The sequence below is a fragment of the Canis lupus genome, chromosome 7 (genome assembly GCF_003254725.2).
Source record: "Canis lupus dingo isolate Sandy chromosome 7, ASM325472v2, whole genome shotgun sequence".
Taxonomy (NCBI): Eukaryota; Metazoa; Chordata; class Mammalia; order Carnivora; family Canidae; genus Canis; species Canis lupus.
In genome coordinates, this window is record NC_064249.1 from 80,508,925 (window position 1) to 80,536,402 (window position 27,478).

The window sequence follows — 27,478 nt, forward strand, 5'->3', positions numbered from 1 at the left end:
CCCTTTAGGAAGGTAATTTCATACCAGTTAGAAAAATTTTTTAAATATGTGGTTTTTATTCTTATTCATTCCTTTTTCATAAACGTGTTCATTAAATCTTATGTACTGTTAATGGCTCAAAGCTATAAAGTAAAACAGTGCAGGAGGTTGGGCTGTTTTGGGATCTTTTTGTTTTTTTCTTTTGTTTGTTGCTGTTATTTTTACAGTAGATTCCACATCCAGCAGGGCTTGAACTCATGACTCTGAAATCAAGACCTGAGCTGAGATCAAGAGCTGAATGCCCTACCAACTGAGCCACCTTGGCGCCCTGGTCTGTTTTGTTCTAGAATGCCCGTGGCATGGGTTCTAGGTTCACAAAATGGTCTAGATTGTAGCCTCCCCTGAAACACATGCAGTTCTCTCTTCCACAGATCTCTTTCCGTCCTTGCACCCTTCCTCTGAGGCATCCCCTCTTTCCCTTTGTCCGGACCATCCTCTGTGGGCGGCTGTCTCCACATGCGGGGCTAGCCCACCCGGGTCTTGGTGGTAGGATGCCCCCCTCCCCAGCACCCGCCCTCCAGCTTCCCCCGACTGTTTCTCAGAGATCCTGTTTGCTGCTTTATGGCATCAACTCAGGATTGTCTTGTTTCTTATCAGGGCTCTGCATGCTGACGCTTCCCCAACTCCAAGCCCCAGAACCTTGTTTCTCACCTTTTCCAGTGATTTGCGGGGTCACCAGACACTGTCTACACTCTGCTCACCTTCCTTTGCCGTAGTTACTGCCCCCACAGGTGCTCGTTATGGAGGGTTATGGGGAAGATTCTCTCCACCCCCAGGGACACTTCAGTTTGTTTTCTCTCCATCCTAAACAAAATCTTAACCCAGTAAGTGCATTTCTTTTTTCTTTGCAGTCCACAGTCCCGTATCTTCCCAGCTTGGTGTGATCCAGCTTTATCCTCTTACTTTTTTACACTGCGTTTTTCAAATTATCATTTTCAGACTCTAGTTCCTTTAAAGTCCTCTGTAGGGATGCCTGGTTGGCTCGGTGGGTTGGGCTGTGCTTTCAGCTCGGGTCATGATCCCAGGTCCGGGGATGGAGCCCCCGCATCACACTCCCAACCTGTGCCCCTCACCCTGCTTGTCATACTCTCTCTTGCTCTCTCTCTCAAATAAATAAAATCTTTTTTAAAAAATTAAAGTGCTCTGTAGACAAAAGATGCCATAGACTAAGTCACTTGAGAAATGTTGCAGACCTTCCCGGACTTACCACGCATATCAGCACATTATAGGGTCCGGAATCCTATGCAAAGACACAGGACAACTGGGTCACTTATTTGGGTCTCAGCCTGCCCCACCACTGCTCCCCTGCTCCCCTTCCCCCCTGCCCCAGCCCCAGGCTCTGTTTAGTACCTTGCGGAACCCATGGAGTAGAATTTAGAATCTCCCAAGCTTGTTTGAGCTTTGCTACCTCTAAGCCTCCACTTTGGGGGGAGGTTCCTTACCTGGACACCCTCGCTGCCGGTTTTATAACAGAATGGCCAGCCATTCTGCCCCGCCCCCCCCCCCCCCCAGCCTAGAGCAGTGGAGCGTCCTTGTCATTGTTCACTTTAAAACATCTCCATATGAAAGTTGCAGCAAGAAGCGAGGACGCAATTTAACTTCATTCCACACCTCAGGGTAAGTGCTTAGCATTTGAAACCTAGCCTGATCAGGAATCAGCATTCCATAGGTAGCTACTCAGCTTCCAGGTACCCTTGAGAGCAACACCTGAGGCTTCATTAGCATAAGGTATGTAAGGAACCATTTGTCCCCTGTGTAATGAGGGGTGTCGAGGTCAGTGATCCTTGGGGAAGGTCATCCGGGCTGCGCCTCCTGCAGGATGAGGTTGATGAATCCCACAGGCCCAGGCAACGTTGGGCACCTGGGGTCCTGAAGGCTCCACCCCTTGGAGGCCTCCTGCTGTGGCATCCAGAAACAGGCCTGGTGCTTGTGCAGCCTTCCAAGAAGTGAGGTGCTGGCCGAGGGCCGAGGTGGGGACTTTCCTGAGCTGCAGGAGCCGCTCCCATGACTGTTTGCAGGCCTGCTAATGAATATTCAACAGTCGGCTGAATTTTATCTAAGACTTGCTTAAATCGAGTCGGCAAGGTGGTCACAGAGAAAGTTCCCCGAAAACAGACGCTTTGGTCTGTCAGCAGAGGGGTCAGTTCCCCGTGGGGGGGTGACAGCGGCCTTACCCCCCCAACCCCCAGCCTGTTCCCACTGATGCTCAGGCTGGTGCTGAGCAGGGCAGAGAGTGGTCAGCCGCCCCGGAGCTCTGCCAGCGCTGTGGGCTTCCCTGTCCCCCTCCCTGCCCCAGGGGCTCAAGTGGCTGCACGCCACCCCCCACCCCACCCCCGCCCCCAGCCATTGAGGCCCTCTGCCAAGGGACACCCACATCTCCTCCTCCCTTATGAGCAGCACACACAGGTGTTTCTGGAGTGTGCTGCCCTCCTCTTCTCCCGGCCCCATGTCCTTGGAGCTCTTGCAGGAGCCGTCCCTGTAGCAGCACATGCCACACTGTCCCCCTTCCAGAGCCCAGTCTTCCAGCCCCTGTGGTCAGTCTCCCCTTCTCTGTGCCTCAGAGTCTGCATCTGCAGGGTGGGTGTATAGTAATAGGGTCGCCCTTGTGGCCTGTTGTGGGGGAACCAGCTCATAGGGACAAAGCCCCCAGAACGCTGCCCAGCGGCTTGTGAGCCTCTACATGTGTCCATTTCCCCTCCCTCTGTCTCTGTCTCTGTCTCTGATTACCAAAGCTTTACCCTCACAGGCAGGCTCACTACAGTGTGAGGAATGAATGAACTCATTCCTCCATCGAGGTTTTAGCAGGCTTCCGGGAAGCAGGACAGACGGCGGGTGGACCTGGTGCTAGCATTCACTTGCTTGCTCAGAAGAGTCCTGTTGGCCCTTACTTAGAGCTTACTTGCTTTTGGTTTACATGCTTTTTTCTTTTTTCAAGATTTTATTTGAGAAAGAGAACGAGTGGTGAGAGGGGCAGAGAGAGAGAGAGAGAGAGAGAGAGAGAGAAGCTGACTCCCTGCTGAACAGGAAGCCCAGGGTGGGGCTTGATCCCAGAACCTGGAGATCATGACATTTCAAAGGTAGACGCGTGACCGACTGAGGTTCCAGGCACCTCTCCATGGACTTCTAATAAGCACAACTTGCTTTCCTACTCACAGAAGATTAGAAACAGCGAATTAGGAGGAATTTGTGTCAGACAAGAAATGACTAGTGGCCAGTGAAGGAATAGTCACATAAATATGAAAATCAGACAAAAGCACTTCTGAATTCTGGGATCCTTTGGGTAGAAAAAAGGACAAAATAGCCCCATTCCTCGAGGCTTGTGAATACTGCCATTGTGCTGAAGCCCTGTAACCATGGCCCCCAACCGCTGAGAAGAGAGGAGGTGATCCTTAGCACACTTTGCTTAATGAGGCGGGAAAGTATGTGATAAGCTTTAGAACTTCCAACAAAGTGGGAAATGTCAAAGTTTTGATGCTGAAAATGGTTACTCTCAAAGGATGGATGCAGCACAACTGGGCCCAGGGGTCTGGATGGGTGGGCGTTCCTTCATGGGGCCGCAACAGACACTCCCCTGGGAGATGTGCAGTCGCAGCCCCACACCTGACGCTTGTTGGCCTTTCACAGACGCCCATGAGAAGGCCCGGGGATGGGGTCCAGACCGGAGGGAGGGACCCACGCCTGTAAATAGGACGGTTGTCTTCTGAGTCCTGTTTTCGCCATCTGCTTTTTGTCTTGCCGTATAAGGCCTTGCCTGGTTATGTTTTGCTGAGCTGGGAGCAGATACACTTTAGACACACGAGGGGAAGCCTGTGGAATATTTTGCTTCAGGCTGTGGATTGTCAGAAGACCCCTGGACCAAAGCTTGCTTGGTTTTTCATCTGAGGCCAGTCCTGAGGACGGGTGGCCTGAACAGGGTCCTGGTTTGCCCTACCGGGGACCCGGGCATGACCCCGTGTGGGTTCTGACTTGCATCTTCCAAGGAGATACCTAAGGTGGTAAACAGGTCAGGGAGTTGAGGGTCTGTCATGAGTGATATGGCAAGAAACAGAGCCCTAGGTGCTGGCCCTGCTTGCCCGTCTGAGAGGAGGATGGCCATGGCAGCTGACATCATCACCGCCAGTGTCAGACTCTCCTCTCTGCCAGGCCCTGAGCACACGTCACTGCTCCGGCTTGGAGGCCAGCAATCTGACCCAGCACATACCTTGTTTAATAAGAAGATCGAGGCTCAGAGAGGTTAGTGTCCATCCATGGGCACGTAGCTAACCTGAAAGGAGCTGACGTCGAACCCGGATCTGTCTTGTCCCCAGTGGTCATGCGCCAGGGACCATCTCCTTCCCTGCAGAGCAGCCTGGCCTTTGTGTGGAGGAAAAAGCCAAGAGAGGGCTCCCGGGAGAAGGCAGGTACTGCCCTGAGGCCGCCAGGTCAGAAGGCTTGGGGGGGGGGGGGGCTGCCCTAGGTGCCAGAGCAGAATGCAGCCACAGCAGGAGCGCCCCCAGCATGAAGGGATGCTCTCTGCATCCGCGCTACCCTGGCCAACTGTGCGCACTCGGGGGTTTTCCAGGGTCACTTCTGACCAAGCAGTTTGCTGATCTTAGAGATTCAGTTCAGTGTGAAGGGTTTCTGTTTGGGGATATGTCTCTTGGGGCCACCCAGCTGATTCGTCCCAGGAGGAGGAGAGGGGAGAATGGGCTGCCTTCCCCAGGCCAGAATTCCGTAGCAGGTGCCACACTCCGGGGAGCCCCTGGCCTCTGTTCCCCCGCTTCTTCCCGGCTCCCGGGAGTGCAGCAGCCTTGAGCATTGCCCTTGCCTGTCCCAGCTCCTCCAGAGCTTGTCTGTTAGGTAAGCAGCCATTGCAGAAGGTCGGGGGGACGGGGGGGGTGGTGGTGAGGGGTTGGACTGAGATCTTGAAGGGTGAGGGTGCAGGCAGAGAGATGCGCTGAAGGCGTCTTGAGCCACTGATGGGAACCCTGGGCTGTGCCACGAGTGACGCTTGTGTTTCCCTTGGGATCCCAGAAAGGAGGAAGAAAGGGGAAGTAGCAGGTATTGTGGGATCACTGAGAGCACTGCTGAGAGCCGGTCCGTCCGGAAGGCAGGCACAGCCGGGACAGTGCCACCTGCCACTGCGGAGCCCTGGTCGTTTGCTCCATGTTTGAGGGACATTAGACAGGAAGACGCAAGGGAATCCCGGCCAGGAACGCTGTGGGTACTTTACAGGTTCGGTGAAAGGGGCCAGCCGTGTGAGGTCGAGGCGTCAAGCAGAGGGGTTAAAGTTTCATCTTTTCTACCCTAGGGATCCATTTAAGGTTCCCACGCAGGGATGTCGCCGGGGGGTGCTCAGGTGAGGTTAGCCCGGCCATGCCTCGTCCCGCCGAAATCCGTGTCCGCTCCCGGGGAAGGAGCTTTCCAGCAAGCTGCCCTGTCCGCAGCCTGGTACGAGCCGCGTGCGGTCTTTGGGCTTGTCCGTCATGGACTTCTAGTTTGGCACAGTGGGATTTGCATTTCCCACCTGCCTCAAGGTTGGGTGGCCGACTCCCTCAGACCACTGCAGGGGTCAGGAAGATTTCTTTCTTTCTGCCTTTTTTTTTTTTTTTTTATAAAGATTTTATTTATTCATGGAGACACAGAGAGGCAGAGACACAGGCAGAGGGAGAAGCAGGCTCCCTGCGGGGACCCCAGGATCACGCCCTGAGCCGAAGGCAGACACTCCCCCACTGAGCCACCTGGGGGGTCCCAAGATTTTTCTTAAAGGACTACACAGTAGATAGTTTAAGCTTTTGGGCCCTGGGGCTCTGCTGTAACTTGGCTCTGCTGTCCTGGTTGGGAAGCGGTCCCAGACTATCTGTGAAGACTGGGAGCTGCCGTGTTCCAGTAACACTGCATTTAAGGAAATAAGCCCCGGCCCGTGGGCAGGAGCATGCGGCCACCTTGCCTCAGGCGTGCTGAGCAGAAGCGAGCCTCCCGGACGGACGCACCGGCTGGTGTGCAGTGGTCACGGAGCCACGTGTGGCTGCGGAGCCTGGCGCACCCGGGACCCTGAGCCTGAAAGAGAGGGCAGCTTGGCGGTGTGATGCCACTGAGATGTTGAGGTCTCTTCCTGGAGCGGACGCGTCTCTGCTGGAGAAGGCCGTGCTGCCTTGCAGGGGACCCCTCTGGGCCTTGTCCTCCTCCTCACAGCTAGCACGGAGCAGGTGGCCAAGAGGGACGGGAGGCCTGTACCGGCTTTGTTCCAGGGACTCCTTCCAACAGCAATGCCCCCTGTGCGGTGTGGCAATATCCACTGGCACAGAAATGGGAGGGGAAGTAGATGGAGGCGAAATACTGTGCCCACAGGTCTCACAAACCCTTACGTGTTGGAACTGGGACCTGAGCCGGTGTCTTCTAATTCTAAATCCCAGGTCCTTAACTCCTGTGTGTCCTGCCTTGGGTTCAGCTCTTGGGATTATTTTTTTCTTTTATCCCTTCATCTCTGATGGCTGCTCTTGGCTCGAGTGTTATTTAGACATGACTTGTGGAGGCCCTGTCAGCAGGGAGAAGAGCCCCAGCCTGAGCAGTGGGGCAGGTGGGGCAGAGAAGCCAGAGGGGTGAATCGGGTTGGCAGCACAGACACACGGGCAGGTGACCGACCGCGCTGGAGACCGGCAGATCTCAGGAGTTGCTCTTGGTCACGTGTTCGTACGTTTCCATCTGTCACCTCCACGGCACGTTGCCTTTCTGTTCTCAATCATGTTCTTGCCTTTCTTTGAAGGGAAAAAATTAATCTATATCCTGGAAGTGTTTCAAGAAACTGTGTGACTCCCATTCCTGGCCTGGCGGAGGATGGAGCAAGCTAGAGCTGTCATCTTTGGTCTCTCCTACAGATAACTACCAGTCTCATGTTGCAATGACCTGACTCTGTTTGCTCAAGTAGTAAGCCCCAAATTGAGTTCTCATACCTTCTGAAGAGTGACCACTGAAGGGACGATTCACTGTGTTAATGCAATATTCCCTATGTAAAGTCTCACTTAATTAAATTTCCTTATTTAGTGTCATGGAAAATTTTCTGCCATTAAAACAATACCTTCCCCTAATGAAAAATGAGAATTACATAAACGATTATGATTCGCTTTTTACTTTGGCTGTTGGGAAACAGGATTTCTTTAATACTTAGAGAAAATACCCATTTTGACACAGGATCAGAGTAGATTATCTTTATCCATATCCTTCTCCCCCTTCACCTCTGGGTTCAGATCTCTGTTTCTGACCTTAAGTTTCCATCTTATAACATTCTATTATAGGTACTGAAAATCCTTCTTGGAAGTGGAGAAGATGTAAATCATAGTTAAACTTCCCATGGCCATGTTATAGCAAGTCCGTGAGTACTGCGGAGCTCCGACTGGGAGCCGCTGACTGTGTCGTCCTGGTTGGACCACATCCTTGTGTGTCATCTAGGAGTGTGGCGAGAGTTTGAGGTGTCTTGAGAGCACAGACTCACTTCCTTTGCCATGATGACAACCCAGGGCATCTTTGTTCTAAACTCATTACATGCCTGTCCCAGTGATCTAGATTTTTGGCCCACTAGACCAAAATTTTGATAAAATTAGTAACAGCAGAGATAACCTTTCATTAAGGACTTGGTTGCTGAACCTTGAGAGTTTCATGTGTTTGTCTTGATTCTTCCTCTGTGAGATCTGCCTCACGATAGGGACAGGCCACCAAGCTCAGGTGACGTGGCTTGCTGAGGACACACAGCCAGTAGGAGACAGAACTGAGATTTAAACACTGATCTTTGTGACTGAGGACTATACTCTTTCTGCCATGCTGCTGCTTGGTGATGATGATGGTGATTATGGAGCCAGGACTATTCCTTATACCAGTCCTGTTCTCAGTGCTTGACATGTGTTAACACCTCACAGCATCCGTATGATGGGTTCTGTTGCCATTTGTATTTTACTGATGGGAAAACTTGAAACACAGAGAAGTAACTTGCTGTAGGTTCTAGAGCTAGACCTTGCTGGATGCAAGATTGGAATCTGAGTAGTTTGGCTTTAAAACCCAGTTGATCGTTTTGCTGTACTGCCTTTGACCATTCCGGTCTGCAAATGTGGATAGAAAATTAGGATTTGGGATCAGGGAGCTTGGTTCCTGGTGCCAGCTGTGCCCCTGAGTACCCGAGAGGTGTTGGGCAGGTCACCTCCCTTCTGACCAGGACCCTGGTTAGGAAAGCAGAACATACTAGTTCATGTTAATACAGTTGAATGGAGGAAATTGGTTAAATAGGTGTGAGAGGCCTGCAAAGGTGAAGGGAACTTGCACAAAACAGAAGAGGTAACTGCAGAGGCAGCCACTGCCCCACAGGGTTGAGGGAACAAGGAAATAAGCCTGGAGAAGGAGGCTTGCCAAGCCATGGCTCAGTGCAGAGGAGGGACTGTTGCTGGCCTGGTGTGGATATCGTGGGGGATTGGAGGGAGGCCTCTCAGAACGGAGGCTCTGACCTTGGAGAGGTGGGCCCTGCCCAGATGCCGCCGGTAGCTCTGGCAGGTGTGCAGAGCCAGTGTGGGGATCACAGTCAGGAACCCCCTCCTTCCACTTGCAGGCTCGGTCTAAAGCCCCCTGGTGGTGGAAACAGACAGGGCACCAATGTCAAAGGACAATGTGACTTGCATTTTGCTAATTTCCAGCCCAGCATTGCTGAGCAAGGTACAAAGAGGTGGTTCAGAGCTGATAGACAAGGGCTTCGTAGTAGGTACACTTCATTTGTAAAGTGATGTGCAGGGAGTGAATGGCACCCCACTTACCTCTCTACTAGGCTTCTGTCATGGCAGAAAGATGCATCCTCTCCTGACCTCTCCCCTCTTAGCAGTGGACATCTTGAGACCTTACATGTCCTTTTTCCTTGTCTAGGCCAAGGACAGTGCTTGAAGGGCATTGGTTACACGTTTGAATTGTTTAACTATTGGATTTTGACACATATGTAAGTCACCAAGTGTTCAGTGACCAGACGGTGCCCAGCCCTAGGCCAGGGACTCTGGGGAAGCAGGACACACACAAGGCGTGGCTTGGCTATGAGGGAACTTACAGTCTTGTAGGAGTGAGATAGACCTGATGAGCACACAGCAGCTTTTGGGCTAGGCTCAGGTGCCATTTGAAATCACAGAAGGGAGATAGGTCCACTTTGCTGGAAGTCATTTTCAAGAGGGCCTGGTTTCTCACCAGCCTCCCGTACTAACCTGGAGACACAATTTCTCCAAACACATGTGCTTTGGGAGGAGCCATGTAATCTGCCATCTTTGTCATCTGGCATCTGATGTCGTGCTTTCTCCCCTGCATCACGAGCCCAGTAGTGTACAATTAACTGCTTTTTCAAATGAATGTGGGATACAAGAGAACAGCCAGCACAGTTACCTGTTTGCAGCTGCAGAAAATCTGTAACACAGGAGTCCCATTGGGAGCAGCCCTGGACGTGTCCTCACATACCTCTAGCAAACGAGCCCGTGGTCTTTGTGCCGGAAGGCGTCACAGAGCTCCTTGTGCAGCCTTGGACCAGAGTATAACCTGGCGGATGTCACCCCAGAGACAGGTGCATGTCTCTCTGACAGCTGGGATGATGTTCCCTGGCTTTAAGGTAGACTTCAGGGAATCATTTAATGAAGCAGTACCTGATCTTCAAGGTCCACAGAGGAGGATAACGTGACCCAGAGGAAATGGTAGCATTCCTCCAGCGGCACCTGCCCACGTCAGCAAGTCCTGCGAACCCTGGGTTAAACAACTGAGGAGGACTCTCATGCTGATCCCTTCAAGATGATCACACTGCCAACACCACTTTCCCTGGTAGGACTCCTAGTGAAGTAATGGCGCTGTGCTCTACACAGAGCCCCCAGACACAGTCCTCTCAGCCTCTTTTTAGTTTAGATTTTTTTTTTAAAGATTTTATCCACCCATTCATGAGAGACACAAGAGAGAGAGAGAGGCAGAGACACAGGCAGAGGGAGAAGTAGGCCCCCTTGGGGAGCCCGATGCAGGACTCGATCCCGGGACTCCAGGGTCACGGCCTTGGCCGGAGCCAGATGTTCAACCACTGAGACACCCGGGGGCCCTAATTTAGATTTTTAAAGATTTCAGTATGCTACATAGCGTACAGCTCACAGATCTTACATGAACAGCTTGATGTATATTTTACATATGCCTACACTTGTCTACAGACCAGGCTTTAGATTATTTCTAGCAAAAGTTTTCTTCATTTCACTCCCAGGCAGTTCTTCCACCCTCCCATTCTGACTAAGAATTAGTTTTGCCTGGTTTTGAACTTCCTATTAGATGGAATCACAGGAATAAAAAGAATTTTATTATGTCCAATTCCTTTGCTGAATATTGTACAATTCCATTTTTTACTAATGGGAAAATTAGAAATACCTTCAGAGAAGTGGCATGGCTTGAACAAGGGTTTCACCCCTGCAGTCCTATACTGTTTACCGTCATACAGCTCATCTATTATCAATCTGTCCATCCATCTGAATCATGTGGAGAGATGGCTCCATGTCAGGGGTGGTTCCAGGGGCTGGCCATGTAGGTATGAGTAAATCGCCCTGGCCTCAAAGATATCCCAGTGTAATGGGAGAGAGATTATAGGGGGATAGTCAAGGTGTAGAGGGTGCAGGACTCTGTACAAGAAGCTGTGTTTGTATGTGGATTAATAGAGGATAAGGAGGAGGGAGGGGAGGAGGCTTTCACTGGAGGCCTCAGGGAGAAGATGATATTAGAATGAAATTTCATTCTTGGATGTGCGTCTTGTCTTTCCTTACCAACAGGGCTGCAAATGATAATAAAACAGGGTTGGGTTCATCTTCTGTGTATATCTTATAGGACCTTGCAGTTTGGATCTATCAGGAAATTCTGGAAACTGATGCTGAATTCATGACCAGAAATGTCTTCTCGAAGAGTATGTATAGTATACCCAGAACTTTGTAACTAGGCAGAGAGCAGAAAATGACTGGTTGCTACTTTGATTAGACACCTAGAAAGATCTAGGGCAAACAACAGCAGTTTTAGTACAATTCACGGTGTGGAACCTTCCAGCTAGGACAAATATATGGCCCGTATGAATTTCTGAAAATTGTGTCCATCACCTTTCTTCTCTAGGTAGATGGGAATTTTTTTAAAAAATATTTTATTTATGTATTTATTTGAGAAGGGGGGGAGAGAGAGAGAGACAGTGTGTGGGGGGGTCGGGACAGTAGAGGAGGGAGAGGGAGAGAATCTCAAGCAGACTCAGCACTGAGTATGGAGCCCAACACCAGGCTCAGTCTCAGGACTCTGAGATCATGAGCTGAGCCAAAACCAAGAGTGAGAGGCTTAACCAGCTGAGCCACCCAGGTGCCCCTACATGGAAATTTTCTCAGGATCTCACCATTCTGCTAGAACATACAGATATACACATTAGCAGGCATATCCTAAGGTGACCCCCCCAAGGAGGATAACCTCTTTGTCATCCCCTTCTCTTGAACGTGGCAGAATGTGTAACTTGGCTTCTAACCAATAGAATGTGGCAAAGTGATAGGATATCATTCCTTTAATTATGTTATATAAGTCTCTGCCTTGGCAGGTTGGACATACAGGGTCAGCTGTTGGCCTTGAAAAAGCTTATGGGCATATTGTAAAAGAGCCATGTGGCAAGAAACTCTGGGTGGCTTCTAGGATCTGAGTGGCTTCCAGCCAATAGCTGGTAAGAGGTTGGGCCCTAAGACCTTTAGCTGCAAGGAAATGAATTTTGCCAACAACCCAAATGAGCTTGGGTTCTTTCCCAGTCAAGCCTGCAGATGAGAATGCAGCCCATCTGACACTTTGATTACAAGCTTGAGGCTTTGAGCATAGGATCCAGCTAAACTGTGTCTGGATTCTTGACCCACAGAAACCGTGAGATAATAAATGCGTGTTATTTTAAGCTGCTAAGTTTGTGGGGATTGGTTACACGGCAGTAGATGACTAACACACACACTGTCTGCAAACATTGGTTGTGTCAGAATAGTCCCTTAGTGACTGACACACGGCTCTACAGACATTGGGTCTGCTGTACCACATACAGGATGTAGAGATAGCCGACAAATTCCTTCAGTGATTGCCACTCAGCATCTTATTTCTCACTCTTGTGGGCTCTGACTTATCTGAGAAATAAACAAAGGCACCACATTGTGTGGGACATAAGTTGAGTTGCTTGAAGAAAGACCCCTTTTCTAATATCCGTCAGACCTCAGGCAAGGCTGCAAATGGATGACATACCGTATGTCTAAAGAATGAGAGTTATAACTCAGTGCTACATATACTATGTTCTGCTGCTTTGACAAATGTGCTTTTATAATAACAGAATATAGATAAAGCCATGGTCTTTATGTCATTGAAAGTTGGCAAAATATTCCTGATAATGGAATTTAATGATTACTTTGCATGCTCTGGTATTATGCTGATGGGAAATGTTTGGATGGGGTAATAAAGTAGACATTTAGGGGCGCCTGGGTGGTTCAGTCAATGAAGCATCTGCCTTCGGCTCAGGTCATGATCTCAGGGTCCTGAGATAGAGCCCCATGTCGGGCTCCCTGCTTAGTGGGGAACCTGTTTCTCCCTCTCCTCCCCTCTTGTGCTTTGTCTCACTATCTCTGTTACTATCTCTGTCTTTTTCTCTCAAATGAGTACAATTTTTTTATAAATTTTTTTTATTGGTGTTCAATTTGCCAACATACAGAATAACACCCAGTGCTCATCCCATCAAGTACCCCCCTCAGTGCCTGTCACCCAGTCACCCCCACCCCCCACCCACCTCCCCTTCCACAACCCCTAGTTCATTTCCCAGAGTTAGGAGTCTCTCATGTTCTGTCTCCCTTTCTGATATTTCCCACTCATTTTTTCTCCTTTCCCCTTATTCCCTTTCACTATCAAATGAATAAAATTAAAAAAATAGACATTTAATTCAATTCATAAGATACATTTACATTTTTTTATCTTCATTAAAAAAAAATCACTAATTATGTTGTTTACCATACCTGGTTTTCAATTGACAATAAGAATCTAATGGATTAGGGGCATCTGGGTGGCTCAGTCAGTTATGTGTCTGCCTTCAGCTCAGGTCAACCCTGGGACCAGGCTGGGGTTGGGCTCCACGCTCAGCAGGGAGTCTGCTTCTCCTTCTCCTTCTGTTTCCTTCCTCCCACTTGTGCTCTCTCTCTCTCTCTCTCTCTCTCGCAAATAAATAAATAATTTTTAAAAAAATCTAAAGTATTAAAAAATGTGTGTCAAATTTGTTATTTTTATAATAATAAATTTATTTTTTATTGGTGTTCAATTTGCCAACATACAGAATAACACCCATTGCTCATCCCGTCAAGTGCCCACCTCAGTGCCCGTCACCCATTCACCTCCACCCCCTGCCTCCTCCCCTTCCACCACTCCTAGTTCGTTTCCCAGAGTTAGGAGTCTTTATGTTCTGTCTCCCTTTCTGATATTTCCCATACATTTCTTCTCCCTTCCCTTATATTCCCTCTCACTATGATTTATATTCCCCAAATGAATGAGACCATATAATGTTTGTCCTTCTCCGATTGACTTACTTCACTCAGCATAATACCCTCCAGTTCCATCCACGTTGAAGCTCATGGTGGGTATTTGTCGTTTCTCATGGCTGAGTAATATTCCATTGTATACATAGACCACATCTTCTTTATCCATTCATCTTTCGATGGACACTGAGGCTCCTTCCACAGTTTGGCTATTGTGGACATTGTTGCTATAAACATCGAAATTTGGATGTATTTTCATCAAAATATAAGTTTAAAGTCATCAAAAATCATTTTAAATGAAAGTCTTCAAAAGATTACTAAAATATTAAAAAATCTGTTAAAAGGCAATACAAATTATAAATAATAAGTATTACATTTTAAATTAAAATAATTTAGGCTGAATTGTTATTTAATTCCTTGAACCTTAGTTCAATTATTAAATATTTTTTTTAATTTTTATTTATTTATGATAGTCACACAGAGAGAGAGAGAGACAGAGACATAGGCAGAGGGAGAAGCAGGCTCCATGCACCGGGAGCCAAACGTGGGATTTGATCCCCGGTCTCGAGGATCGCGCCCTGGGCCAAAGGCAGGCGCTAAACCGCTGCGCCACCCAGGGATCCCCAATTATTAAATATTTTAATAAAAATAGGCACACCTGGCTGGCTCAGTCAGTAGAGTATGTGACTCTTTTTTTTTAAAGTTTTATTTATTCATGAGAGACACACAGAGAGAGGCAGAGACACATCCAAAGGGAGAAGCAGGCTCCCCACGGGGAGCCCAATGTGGGACTCAATCCCAGGGCCCCGGGGTCACGCCCTGAGCCGAAGGCAGATGCTCAGCCCCTGAGCCCCCCGGGTGCCCCAGAGTATGTGACTCCTGATCTCAGGGTTGTTGTAGGTTTGAGCCTCATATTGGGTGTAGAGATTACTTAAAAACAAAATCTTAAAAAAAAACATAAAAGTCTTTTAAAAAACTAAAACTACTTGTAGTTGTAACTTTCAAAGTCTATCTGGTTGCTGGTGTAGAGACACAGGGTCACATCTCATATGCATTGACTTCAGACCTACATAGATGTGTGTGGATTTAAGAGTCACATAAATTGTCTAATACTGAGCACTACTGCTCCACTTTCGTATGCAACTCGCAAATACCACGCTTAACCCAGTGGTGCTGCTGGAACCAAGAATTGGAAGATGAAGAGGAACAAAAAAAAAAAAGTAGATAATCTGTCCCGCTGGGAAGCTGTACTTGTTCATTATGCAGAAACCTGCTGCGCTGACGCTGAGAGGAGCATGTGATGAGCTGAGGCCCGAGTGCTGGCGCTGCTCAGGTTCCCCTTGTACCCTTGTTGCCTCTGTTCCTGACGTCGGTCGCGGCCAGGCCCCAGTCACTCAGGACACGTGGACACAGTGGCCTTTTGTTTTGAAGACAAAGGCAAGAGACGGGGAGAAATGTGTCCCTGGGGCTTGAGTGATGTTAGTCGTGCCGGAGGATGTTCTAGGTACTGGTTGCACAGTGTCAGTGGTCTTGAGTGACCGGTATGTGTGCGTGTGCATGTGTGTGTGCGCGTGTGTTGCGATACTGTGAGCTCTCTAAAGTGTGGGCCTGGTGCACACGGCCTTCTTGCATGAGTCCAGGGCTGAGTCTCCGTGCTCTCGTCACTGAAATGCCCAGCAGTCTATTTCTCTGCCCATGGGGCTGCGGCAGCTCCCGAGAGTCGGGGCCCAGGCTTTCTCCATCTGGCTGTGCCCCTTTCCCTCCGATAGTGCCCTCAGCTGAATGGGTCAGGAGGGGTTACCACGTGTGCAACTCAGCCAGAAGGAAGGGAAAAGGATGAAAAGCAGGGCATTCCTCTCTTTTTAGGGATCCCTCCCTGGGTTTGCACACATTAGTTCTGCACGCCTCCCACTGTGCGCAGATGGCTGACAAACGAGGTCTTGCACTGGGTGTCTTGAGTCTTAAGTGAGTGAACGTATTTGAGAGGCCATATAGGTAAGGGTCTGGCATAAAGGGAGTGTTTAATTTTTATTTAATTTTTATTTATTTATGATAGTCACAGAGAGAGAGAGAGAGAGGCGCAGAGACACAGGCAGAGGGAGAAGCAGGCTCCATGCACCGGGAGCCCGATGTGGGATTCGATCCCGGGTCTCCAGGATCGCGCCCTGGGCCAAAGGCAGGCGCCAAACCGCTGCGCCACCCAGGGATCCCAAAGGGAGTGTTTAATATGTGGGGATAATTGTCACCATCATTGTCATCCTCCTCTCTGAGGCTCAGCTTCGTGCTCTACGTGTCTCTGTGAGCTGGTGTGCAAAACGAAGGACGCTTTTATAAAGTGAATAACTACCCAGGGTTTTTTCTCTTTCCTCTTGGATTTTTGCAGATTTTCTCAAAATGAGGGCAGAGTTGGCCCATTCTGGCTAAAGTAGTTTCAACTAAGTAACATGTAGGGTTCTGTAAATTCAGAGGCAATACTGAGATAGCCCCCTTTTTTTTTTTTAACAGAGAAAACAATTTTGATCTTTTAAATCAAAGAGAAAAATGATTCCATTTTTTAAAAAGTGGTACATGGCAGGAACTAAAGTGTAGGGTTTAAAAAGCACTTTATTTTTTAACTTTTTCAATTTTCTCCATATTAATGTCCTTTTTCGAAGCTTTTATTTAAGTTTCAGTTAGTTAGCATACAGCATGACATTGGTTTTGGGTGTACAGTATAGAGATTCAGCACCTCCATAGGACACCTACAGGACATCGCAGGAGCCCTCTGCATCCCCATCCCCCCCGCCCCCTCCCCTCCAGAGACCCTCAGTCTCTCCAGTGAAGTCTGTTTCTTGGTTTGTCTCCTTCTCCTTTTCCCCCCTTTGCTCACTTGTTTCGTTTTAAAAGCATTTTCAATAGTTCATGGTAAGCCCATGGGAAACCTCATGATAATTACTTTTTGTCAAACTTGACTTTGCAGGGATTAGACCCTCCTTAGAGTTGCGACCCCTTTTTATTCCATTTGGTTAAACCCCTGACAAACTCCAGTCTGTTGCTCCCACCAGGGGCCCCTTTTCCAGCTCTGTCACAGAGCTGAGGACGCTCTCACGCAGAACTGGATCCTGGAGCAGAGAAGGCCCAGAGGTCGGTGATTGCACCTGTCCTCGTGGATCAGTCCGATGTTACACCAGGAATCCAGTGGAGGAAATGTCATAGGCCTTCGGATCCACCTGCCCATCTTAGGATTTAAAATCCTCTCTAGAACATTCCTGTGAAATCATACTCAGACTTGTGACCACAGACGTTTACCTACCGCCCATCCATCTTGTGCTCCAGCTCCGTGACTACCCTTGTTTAGATGCTCCTGACATTGTAGCACCGAGTGCCAGAGCCCTCATACCACCTGTGACAGATTGTTGCCTCTCCTGGAACATGTCCCACAGCAGGGAGCTCACTGCTTTGTGAGGAGCCGGCCATTCCTTTGGACGAGAGCATGCACTTACTTGCAAACTTTCTTCTTTGAGCCTGAAACTAACTTTCTTTCTTTCTTTCTTTCTTTCTTTCTTTCTTTCTTTCTTTCTTTCTTTCTTTCTTTCTTTCTTTCTTTTTCTTTCTTTCTTCTTTTTCTCTCTTCTTTCTTTCTTTCTTCGTTTCTTTCTTTCCTTTCATTTTTATTTATTCCTGAGAGACATAGAGAGAGAGAGAGGCAGAGATACAGGCAGAGAGAAAAGCAGGCTCCATGGAGGGAACCTGATGTGGAACTCAATCCCAGGACCCTGGGGTCATGCCCTGAGCCAAAGGCAGATGCTCCACTGCTGAGCCACCCAGGAGTCCCCTGAAACTTTCTTTTTTTTGATCTGTAAGTAAGGTGTGTGCATGTGTGCTCCCTGCAGCCCTTTTTACCCCCTGCACCAAATCCACCTGTATCTCTAGCATTAACATGTTCAGCTCCCCTGACCCTTCGCGTGGTGACACCCCCGTTCTGCTGGTCATCATTGTCTGAGCTTCTTTGGCTTTAAAGAAGGTATACTTACCCAAGTGAGTAAACCAAACTAGTTACAGTACCCTGCACCTGCTCTCACTATACTCCCCCCACCCCCCTTTATCCCTCATTTCACTTTTAAAACTGAACAGGATACCCTGAAAAAGGGCTTGAGTGATGTGGGGGAAATAAGAGGAGGAAGATACACAGGCTCTGAAGTCATATTTTTCTTCATATAGGTCTGTGGTAAGATGGCTTTTGCCATGGTGATTCCGATGTTAATCTGGGGTCCTCTAAGACCCTCAGGCCTTTTCCGGTGGCCATGCCTGTCCTTTGTATCTCATAATAAAACTGAGGGTAAAGGCTGTGTCTTTTATTTATTCCTGCTAATTTCCCTTGTCTTGGAGGACACTTGTGTTTTTGAATTATCTCTAAAATGTATCGAGGTGCTTTTAAAATCTCTATCTGTAGAGGTGTTAGAGACCACAAGTAACGAGGAACCATTTACAAGCCTGACAAGGAAACATTTGCTCGGCTTATGAGAGCGTCATCATCGTACTGGGGTGAGCCCATGTGGGACAGGTGCTTGAAGAGATAGATTAGGATTTAAAAAATCCCAAACCTGGAGAGAAAATACAAAGACTGTGACCTATAAAAATACTGTCGGAAAAAAAAAAAAATACTGTCGGAAAGCCAGTGTGCAGGGGCGCCTGGCTCAGTGGTTCAGCATCTGACTCTCGGTGTCACCTCAGGTCATGATCTCGGGGTCATGAGCTCGAGCCCCGCTTCTGGCTCGGCACTGGTTATGCAGCCTGCTCGAGATTGTCTCTCTCCCTCCCCCTTTGTCCCCACGCCCCCAAAAAAGAGAAAGTCGGTGTGCTGGACACTTGCCGTCTCAGGCTCCGGGCGGGGTAACTGCCTCCCTACAGCATGTCTTTCTGCGCCCCAAGGAAGCTAAAGTCTGCACGTTACCACTGCAAGCAGGTGAATATAAGTGCAAAATGTCTTATTCTAATGAGGATGCCCCCCCCCCCCCCCCCCCCCCCCCGCAAAGAGAAAGAGGTATTTGAAGGATCTTTCGAGTCGACATAAAAACTCGACCTTCTGTGAACCTGGGTTAACATCCAGGCAGAGCATCCTGGCCTAAGGGGTACGAGCTCCTACATGCTGTACCGGGCAGTCTGCAAATAGGGTATTTGTTACTCCTTCATTAGAAGGAATGAAATGATCAGCCATGGGCTGTTTTTCTGTGAGTCATGATGTCTACTCAGCAGGTGAACGGGCTCATCAGGTCCCGGGCGTTCACATGACGCTGGACGTGGGCTCTGACTGCCCCAGGGAGGTGAGTACAGCTCGGGGGTCTCTGGTGGCTGCCCTCCTCTCCAGTCTTGCCAGTGGTTCTTTCTCCCTCGGTGCAGCCAACACACTCGCCCTCAGGGAAATTTCTCGTTTGTAGCCATGGTGGCCTTTTCCCAGAGCCGGGAATGTGAGCTCCCTCTCTCCTCCCACAGTCCTTTCTCTCTGCCTGGCTGGAGGCTGGAGCCGTGGGGGCCTGACAGGAGAGGAGGCTGGGCCCTGCCGCCAGCTGCCGGCTGTGAAGCAGAGCTGGGTCCTGGCTCTCCCGGGGAATGCAGGCTGTGCGGCGGCGTTATTTGGCTTGGCAGACGTCACCATGCATCTCACTTTTGCTGAGGCCTGATCACTTGCTGAATATTTATTTGTCCTGAGGATTATTTAGTTATCCTCAGGAATCTGGGCTCTCTGGCCAGCTTTTCTCCTTTGTCCTGGGTTCCCGATGGGGAATGTGACTGACCCCTTCTCTTTTAGGACGGATCTCAGTGATCATCCAGTTGGAAGCATTACAAGCAGAAAGCAAAAGGGAACCCAGGAGGATGTGGGACTTTTGCTAAAAGACAGCCGCAGAGCTAAGACTAGAACTTGGATCTTCTGATTGCAAACCCAGAGTTCTTTCTAGAATCTCTCAGACTTCTGGGCGTATAATCCCCTGAGGAACTTACTTAATAAGATGCAGACTCTTAGGTCCCCTCTTTGGAAATTCTGGCGTGCAATCTGCCTGTGGAATGCGCCTCTTTACAATCCGAGGTGCCCTGCGTGCACTAAGATGAAACTGGCTTCTCAGCATTTACTTTGTTTGTTTGCACACGGGGCGGGAAGTGGGGCTACATAGTTCACTATGAAGATCACTCTGCACCCCTACTCATTTTTCGGAATCAGCACAAAGAACCAGAATGACACTAACATAACTTAAAGGAAGAAGAAAAATCCACCTGTAGGCCTCCCCGACCCCCCCCCCCCGCCCATCTACTTTCCTTCCCCCTTTGGAGACGTTATCTGTGTAGTTAGGTAACTATCGACTTAATCATTATGCCATCTTATTTTTACTTCTTTTGAGTCAAGTAGCCTTTTTGTTATGGGACTTGCTAGGAAACAGGGTCCTTGGAGGCTATTAAAGAGGAAGAGCAGTATTTAATTTTATTGACCGCTCGTTACATGACTGGAGCCTGTGTTCAGTGCTTTTGTATGTGTTCACTCACTTAAGCACATCACGGAGGCCCTATGATGACCATTTTCCAGATGGGCAAACCAAGCCTTGGAAGGGCTAAGTAGCTCGCACCTAGTTTTCTGGGTAGTTGGCAATAAAGCTGAGATTCAGACCCTCTGACTTCTTCACTGTGGGGCCTTCCAAACCTGCAGGCAGAGAGAGAAGATGCCTGCCCCTGAGGACCTTTGGATCCCAGGGAGGGAAATGGACCTGGTCCTTGTGGCAGAGAGGTGCTGACAGGTCTGGGGGCAAGCGACTCTGTGAACTGAAAAGTCAGGAGAGCCTCAGTCCACCACAAAGTCATGGATTTTGGCCGACTCCCCACGCTGACCGTTTGCTTTAGCCGCTAAAGGTTTGAGGTTTGACTCTTGTCTCCATCCAGAGCTGGTGGTCAGCGCCACCAGGAGCCCACACAGTGGCAGAGAGGGATGGCGAGCTGGAGAATTGAGCTCTTGATAATTCAGGTACAGATGCCGCCAGGAGCAGAGTTTTCCCTGGAAGTGAAACCTGCATTGTCCCCGGTAGGCTGGCTCTTGCCAACACCTTTCTTAAGATTTCCCTGGAGTTTCTTCAGTTTCTTTCTTTGCCAAGTGTGCACGAGACTTTATGTCTGTGGTGTCCATGTGGCACAACGTTAGAGATGCCATCATTCGAAGAGCAACTCCTTCCCGCCCGGATGTCCACCGACACTTACTGCCCGTGTCCGGCTCTGAGTCCCCGCTGTGGGCCGTTCAGGGCCTCTGGGGAGACAGGATGTGCGCATAGTACCAGTTAACCCTGGAGTTCACGGTGGCCTCGGGGGACTTTAGTATATGCAGAGGCACGATGGTGGCCACAAACACAAGGAACAGCAGAAGTGGGCCAAAGAGCAGGAGGAGGGCCTTGCCTTCCAGCCAGGCGGGCTTGGGGGAGTCTTCTGGGGGAAGACCCGGTGTTTCATGACAGCAAGGGTGCACCCGCAGGTCTGTCCCCTGCTGGCCCCACGGCTTTGGAGGGCGGGGAGCCCATGCCCATCTCCCGGGGGCTGCCCCGTGCCCTGCCCTTGTCCCAGGGAGGCAGGCTGTGGGAGAGGGCTCAGTGTGGAGGGCGTTTGCGAGGACCCCTGAGGACAAGCACCAGGCCGTCCTGCTGTCCTGCCCCTCTAGCCCAGGGCCTCCCACAGCTGGAGTGGCCCTGCAGAGCTGCGGGGTCGGAGGCCCTTCCGCGCTCCTGCCGTGTGTCCTCGGATGCGGTTTGCCTGGGGAGGGCCCTGGGGCTGTGTGGGTCCATGGCACCAGTGCTAGACACTTGGTGGGAACGGTCGCCCTAGGTGGCACTGGGCCTTGCCCTGCGGCTGTGACAGGCCCGGAGGTTTGGAAATGCAGCATCTGAGAAACAGTGATTTATTTCAGGCAAGGAAAGACTTTTATGGATGATCGAGTAGCAGCCACCACAAACTGCCAGGTATATGGGTTTAGGGCTTTAGAACAAGAGCATGGGGCGCCCGGGGAGCTCAGCCGGTGAAGCGCCCGCCCCCAGCTCCGGTCATGATCCCAGCGTCCTGGGGTCGAGTCCAGTCCTGCGTCGGGCTCCCTGCTCGGTGGGGAACCTGCTTCTCCCTCTTCCTCCCTCTGCTCATGATCTCTCTCTTTGTGTCTCAAAAAAATAAAATCTTTAAAAAAATATAACAATGAGAAACATCCCTTTTAATCTATGCGGTGTCCTTGCTGAGGGCCGGGTCTGGACTGCTCTTCTGGTGCGGCCCCCTGGGGAGCCTTGGCTGCCTTGGGGCCTGGAGGACGGTGTGTTCAGGACACGACACTGGAGAGCAGCCAGTGTGATGCGTGACGCATGTCGAGGCGGGTGGGCCAGCGAGCCCTGTCTTCCCCCTCGGCCTGTGGCACCGAATTCCAACCTGATTCAGCCTCGGGGACCCGGAGGGTGAGAAGTGTCTGGAAACAGCCCGGGCCACGTGCAAGGAGCTGCTGCTTGTAGGGAGCCGCCGCTCAGGCTGCCCGAGGCGCCGCCAGTGCCGTGCCTCCCTGTGCTGATGGGCACGAGGACAGGGCTGGCCCCGGGAGACACGTGCTGTGCCCAGGGCAGCTGGCCTGCGACCTCGGGAGCCCACCTCGGGCGCGGGAAGCCTGGCGGCCGACGGGGGGACAGTGCAGGTGTGGGCGTGGCAGGCGGCCAGCTGCGCCCAGAGGGTCACCCCTGCACCCCTCCTGCCCGCCGTCAGGGACGCCCCGTGTCAGCCCCAGGCCCGATGGCGGGTGTCAAGGCCTTGCTGGCGTCCACCAGCGTGTGCCGTTTCTCACATGCGGGCTGCCCCTGGCGCCCGGCGCCCCGACACGAGTAGTATGTTCTCGGGCCCTGTGGCCAAGGGGGCGGCCTCGCCTTCCCAGCCCCGCGCTCTGGCCCCCCAGCCCTGCCACACGGCTTCCATCTCCACTCCCTCTCCATTTCCTCAGCTGGGTCTTGCCTGGCCCTCCCCCGGGGGGTCATTCCAAAAGAAGGGGGTTGAGGAAATCATTTGAGGAGGGCAGGGCGGGGGCCTATGGCCCCGTAAAGCCACAGGCTCCCCCTCCCGCTTCCGGCCCCCAGCATCAGGCAGCCTGGGCCCTGGGCGAGGGCAAGGCCCTGGCTCCATGTGGAGCCCAGTCTTGAGGTCCTTCTGATTGACAGTCAGGCCCACACGCCCTGCCACTAGGTACCGCGTCCCTCAGCCGGCTGCTTGTGGCAGTCCTGGAACCTCCGTCCTCTGCACGTAGCACGTATGGTGTGACCCTGGGGAGGTGAGGTGAGCCCACGAGTAGCTGAACTCGAACCAGATCCTTGCCCTGTTCCGCCTGCCGAGGGCTGACAGACGGGCAGGGTTTCATGCAGCTGTGAGTTTGGGTGGTATTGATTGGCCACACCGGTGACCTGGGTGCCTCGGGTGCTCTCGGGAGACTAATGGGGGGACTAATTAGTCCCTGGGGGGACTAATGGAAGAATGTTCACGGGGGTAGCAATGGCAGGCTTTTCCCTGAGGTGTGAGCCCGGGCCTGGAGTGCGTGTAGGATCAGCCTGAGGCCATGGGGGGCCTACAGGCTGGTCTCTCGGGCAGAGGAAGCAGTGAGGCATCCTTGGGGAATGGCCCCACCAGGCCACCCCCCCCCACCATGCTGGCTGCTGACTCTCACCCTGGGTGGGGGCTAGGGGGCAGGGAGGACCGGTGCCCACTGTAGCTCTCCCCAGATGCCAAGGGGCAGCTAATTGGCAAGAAAAGGAGAAGCAAAAATAGTGAAAATCTGTGAATTAATAAAACAGCCTTGACGCAACCGCCAAAATGTGTGTACAAACCATGAAGTAATTAGAAGTGTGAAGAATTTGATCGTGTTAGCTGCTTCCAAATCCAGCATCTGATCACGTCAGGAGGCCAAGGGCTGGCGGGCCACGGGGAGTACGAATTCTTTCCATCCAGTTTGAGCTTGCCTCCCCCGGCTGGGATTTCTCGAAATCCTCTCGGCGCAGTTTCCTTTGGCTCTGCTGGAATCCAGGGTAGACCTTCCAAAGGCCCTTCAGCGCGTGGGACACCTGGGCCCAGGGGCCTCGTCTGCCTCAGAGCAGGACCAAAGGGTCTCACAAGGGCTTTCTGGGCCCGGGGCCTTATTTGATCTCACTGTCACCAAATAAACCTTTTTACAGATGTATTTATTTATTCTGCGAGAGGTGGGGAGGGAGGGGCAGAGGGAGAGGACCCCAGGCAGACTCCAGGCCCAATGTGGAGCCTGACACGGAGCCTGACCCCAGGACCCCGCGGCCCTGACTGGAGTGGGAATTAAGAGGCAGCTGCCCAACCGACGGAGCCATCTGGGCACCCCTCACGGTGACCAAATTATCTTTATGTCAGTGTTTTCCAGGGGAGGAAACCCAGGCCTGGAGAGTGAAGTGATATACACCCAACTCCACGAGCTACTCGGTGACAGAGCAGGGCCTCCTGCAGCCCCTCCGGCCCCTGCTTCTCCCACCCACGTCCTGCTGCCTCTCAGCCACGCTGCGTGTCCATGTGTCATCGTTGCTGGGCTAGCAGCCAACCGCTCTTCTATTTGCCTGTGCTATTAAATGTAGATGCATCGTTCCACCCATTTGTTGGATTAATAGACTAAGGGTTAGGCACACTTAGCCGTTTGTTGATTTTAATTTCACTTTATACCCAGATTAGATTGGGGAGCAGAAAAAGATCCATTTTCTTTGTCTTTTTTGGGAGACACTTGGCGAGAAGAGATTTCATAATTTATGAGGAGCATGTGCAGATAGAAGCAATGCCTGATTAGAGTTTCCTTGTTCCGCCTTGCTCTCTGACCTGTCGGGACTTTTTAAAGGTTAGGTGCTGGCATTCAGTGATTCAGGGGAGGGCATTGCTCGGGGCTGACATGCAGTGGCTCGGGGTTGGAGGGCCCGAGAGCAGAAATGGGAGCACAGTCCTGAGGGAGCCATGTAACGAGCTTGACGTGTGTCGTTCATTCCCCAGCCAGTGGCGAAAGCCCCCGGGAGGATGAGGTTTACGGGCTTTATGGCCAGACTGAGCAAACAACAGTGTGATTAAGTTACTCGCATTAGTGGGCTCTGTGGCTGGAATAGAACATGTGTGTTAATTTGGGATGGAAAGTTCTCAGCAGGGCGGTGGCTGCTTGCACAGACTTGTCTCTGGTCCTCAGGGCTGGCCCACCACAGAGCTCTCCGTGGGAGGGGAGCCTGCGGGGTCAGGAGCCGGAGCCCGGTGCCTGGTGAAGATTCGGGCCCCTTGTTGGAGAAGTATGAAGAGTCTCAGCACAGCAGAGTGTTGGCCCAAGTCCTGGGGCAGGACCGGGGGCGGCACAGGGCAGACACCCTTGTGCCTGATGGAAGCTGCTGGAGAAGGAAGGACTGAGCCTGGGGCTTCAAGGCGCTCCCCTGGAAGGTCAGAGGTGAGCATGATCCAACTTCTATTTCTGCGGTCCCTGGGACGCCCCAGCTCTACCCCAAGCTGCGGGGACTCAGCAGTGAGCATGCAGGAGCTGCTAGGCCCCTGCTTAAAGCTGAGGGCTCCGGAGTCAGACTGTCAGCTCAGAGACTCTGTTTGTTTTTTTAATTGAAGTGTAATTGACGTACAATATCCTCCGAGTCCCAGGCTTAAATCATAGAGATCTGATATACATCACAGAATGGTCCCCGTGGAAAGTCTAATTGCCATCTGTCACTGTACAAGGTCATTACAGTATTATCGGCTGTGTTCCCTGTGTGTACATTGCATCTTCTTTATTTATTTTTTACTGGAGGTTGGTACATCTGATCCCCTTCACCTGTTTCATCCCCAGAAGCCCTCCCCTTTCTAGTGACCAGGGGTTTGTTTCCTGTATCTATGAGCCTATTTCTGTTTTGCTTTGTTTGTTTTGTTGTTTAGCTTCCGTATGTAAGTGGAGTCATACAGTACGTGTCTCCCTCTGCCCAACTCGTTTCATTTGGCATAATTCCTTCTAGGTCCATCCATGTTGTCACGAATGGCAAGATTTCATTCTTTTTTATGGCTGAATAATATTCCATGGTGCATGTCTGTGTGTATCACATCTTCTTTATCCGTCTGTCGGACACTTAGGTTGCTTCTGTATCCTGGGTGTTATCAGTAATGCCACAGTGAACATAAGAGTGCATTCTCTTCCAGTTGGTGTGTTCATGTCCTCAGATAATACCCAGAAGTAGAAGCATTGGACTACCAGGTAGTTCTGTTTCGTTTTTGAGGAACCTCCCTACTGTTTTTGACAGTGGCTGCACCACTTACATTCCCACCAACAGTGGTACCAGGGGTTCCTTTTCTCCACACCTGTGCTTTTTTTTGTCTTTGTGGTGATAGCTGGTCTTACAGGTGTGAGGGAATGTCTCACTATGGTTTGGATTTACATTTCCCTCTTGAGTGACTCTGAGCATCTATCTCTTCATGTGCCTGTTGCCCATCTGTAGGTCTTCTTTGGAGAAAGATCTATTCCAGTCTTCTGCCCAGTTTTTAATTGGGGTATTTGGTTTTTTATGTTCAGTTGTGTAAGTTCTTTATGTATTTTGTATATTAACCCCTAGTTGGGTGTATGATTTGCAGATATCTCCTCCCATTAGGTAGGTTGCCTTTTGGTTTTGTTGATGGTTTCCCTTGTGCCATCTACAGATTCAATACAATTCCCATCAAAGTAACAATGACATTTTTCACAGAACTGGAACAAGGAATCCTAAAGTCTTTATGGAATCAGAAAAGACCCCCAGTAGCCAAAGCAATCTTGAGAAAGAAGAACAGAGCTGGAGGCATCACAGTCCTAGATATCCACATGATTTACTATAAAGCTATCATAATGAAAACTGTATGGTGTTGGCACAAAAATTGACCCATAGATCAATGGGACAGAATGGAGAGCCCAGAAATAAACCCACATCCGATGGTCAATTAAGCTACAACAAAGGAGGCAAGAATATGCAATGAGGAAAAGACAGTCTCTTCACAAATGGTGTTGGGGAAACTGAACCACCACATGCAAAAGAATGAGACTGGACCATTCTCTTACACCAAACAGAAAAACAGAAAAATAAACCCAAATGCATTAGATACCTGAAGCCCTGAGACCATGAAACTCCTAGAGGAAAACATATGCAGTAAGTTCTTTGACATTATTTCAAACAGTAGTTTTGGATCAGTCTCTTCAAGTGAGGACAACACAAGGGAAAATAAAGGAATGGGATCAAATGAAAAAGCTCCAAGAGCTCCCCCTAACTGTGTCTGTTTCCTGTCTGTACGTGAGCTGAATGATCAGAGTGCCCAGCTCTGGCCTAAGGACAAAGCCTTTTATCAGGCACGTGTAGGTGTCCAGGCATGTCAAGGGCTTTGACCAACATTTGCGAAGGAGACAGGTCAGCAGTGATGCACCATTGGAAGGTGAAGGGGTGCACAGGAGGGAGCCAGAAGGTGGGGTTGGGGAAGACCTGCCCGGCCCCCAGCCCCCAGCTCTAGCCCCTGGCCCCCAGCTCCTGACCTCTGCCTCCAACTTTGGCCCCGGCCCCCAGCTCCAATCCCTGGCTTCCGGCTCCGGCCCCCGGCCCCTGACCCCCAGCTCCTGGCCCCCAGCTTCAACCCCTGGCACCCGGCTCCCAGTTCCAGCCCCTGGCCCACAGCTCTGGTGCCTGGTTCCCAGCTCTGGGCCCCAGTCCCAGCTCTGGCCCCCCCCATCCTCAGTGCCCCCCCCCCATGTCCTTTTGTACAGATACTGGATCCCGAGACTTGGAGGCCTGGCACTCTGGAGCCCTTTGCTCCTCCTGCTCCCCCGGACCAGCCAGTCCTCTCCATCCTGGGGATTCTGAAGGGTGCTGGGCGGTGGGTGCCAACCTGATCTGGGCCCTCTCCTGGGGCAC

At 50.8% G+C, this 27,478-nt stretch overlaps 1 protein-coding gene across 4 annotated transcripts in view; it reads left to right on the plus strand.

Moving 5' to 3' along the window:
• Positions 1 to 27,478, plus strand: part of MAPK4 (mitogen-activated protein kinase 4) — a 148,749-nt gene that overhangs the window by 31,165 nt on the left and 90,106 nt on the right. Inside the window, exon 1 of one of the 4 annotated variants that reach the window (XM_035719041.2) lies at positions 24,831 to 25,017. The exons of the other annotated variants lie outside the window; for them this stretch is intronic. The gene's annotated coding sequence lies outside the window, so the exon portion shown is untranslated. Of the gene's footprint in view, positions 1 to 24,830; positions 25,018 to 27,478 lie in introns of those variants that run through there. 4 annotated transcript variants of the gene reach the window in all.